A 1,120-nucleotide genomic window follows, 5' to 3' on the forward strand; every position below is an offset into this window, starting at 1 on the left:
TTTGATTTTAATTATAGCAAAATTGTGAATGCATGCTTGATACACATACACAAATCAATTTGCACATAGTAAGAGCAATCACCCCAACAAGATAAGAGCCGGATTTCATCACCGGACTCTTGCCCAACTTAGGTGAACTCAATCTCACATAGTGTCATCGTTAATTAAAATCAATTAGACGTTGGCTCCTAGGGACATTCGAGCTCAATAGGACGAAGATCACCGAAGGTTGCACCAATTTCGCTCTGTGGCTTAGTTGATGTCTAGGCAAGCTTTGTCCCTATAAGGGAGATAGTTCATCTGTTCGAGGCAAGTGGATTTTAAGTGGGACCTTTGCGAACGCATCGTGACCCCTCCACTTACCTGGGAGCTTACCTGGTCAACTCGGTTCATTAGACCGGATTGGAGGCTTAGGTGCCCTCTTCAAACCAGTTAGGAGCTGTCTAGTGATTTTAGGACAAAGACTAGGATTGATATGCTTTTCTCTTTTATTGCATGCTTGATTGATCGAGTACTAGTGTATGCACGGTAGTCGTTCTAGAGTACAAAACCTATTACCTTTTGACCCTGAAATAGAACGAACCCTTAGGAACATTCGAGCTAAGATCAAAACATTAGGATCATCCCCACCTCTTAAGATGGCTGAAGAACAACCCAAACTCCTGAGGGAATACTTTACTCCCACTATTTACACTTCCCCATCTTGCATTCGATTACCTGAGGTAGCAGCTGTACAATATGAAATAAAGTCTAGTGTGATCCAAATGCTCCCATCTTTTTATGGGCTCACCAACGAAGATCCCTACAAACATTTAGATGAATTTCTTGAGATTTGCACCACCGTCAAGATTCAGAACTTCACTGATGATGCCTTGAAACTTAGGTTATTCCCCTTCTCCCTTAAAGATAGAGCCAAACAATGGCTGAATTTTTTAGAAGCTAACTCAATTCGTTCTTGGGATCAAATGCAACAAGAATTCCTTAAAAAATACTTTCCCATAGGAAGAACGAACCAGTTTAGACGTGCCATTACAAGCTTCTCCCAAACTGAGGGAGAAGAATTTCATGAAACTTGGGAGAGATTTAGGGACCTAATCTGTAAATGCCCTCATCATCAAAT

At 41.2% G+C, this 1,120-nt stretch overlaps 1 non-coding gene across 1 annotated transcript; it reads right to left on the bottom strand.

Annotated features, from left to right (window-relative positions):
• Positions 1-1,014: 1,014 nt before the first annotated feature.
• On the bottom strand, positions 1,015-1,120 carry LOC120106577. The gene has a single exon (XR_005508697.1). It is a non-coding gene; the product is annotated as a small nucleolar RNA R71 (small nucleolar RNA).

Source organism: Phoenix dactylifera, unplaced genomic scaffold, assembly GCF_009389715.1.
Source record: "Phoenix dactylifera cultivar Barhee BC4 unplaced genomic scaffold, palm_55x_up_171113_PBpolish2nd_filt_p 000570F, whole genome shotgun sequence".
Taxonomy (NCBI): Eukaryota; Viridiplantae; Streptophyta; class Magnoliopsida; order Arecales; family Arecaceae; genus Phoenix; species Phoenix dactylifera.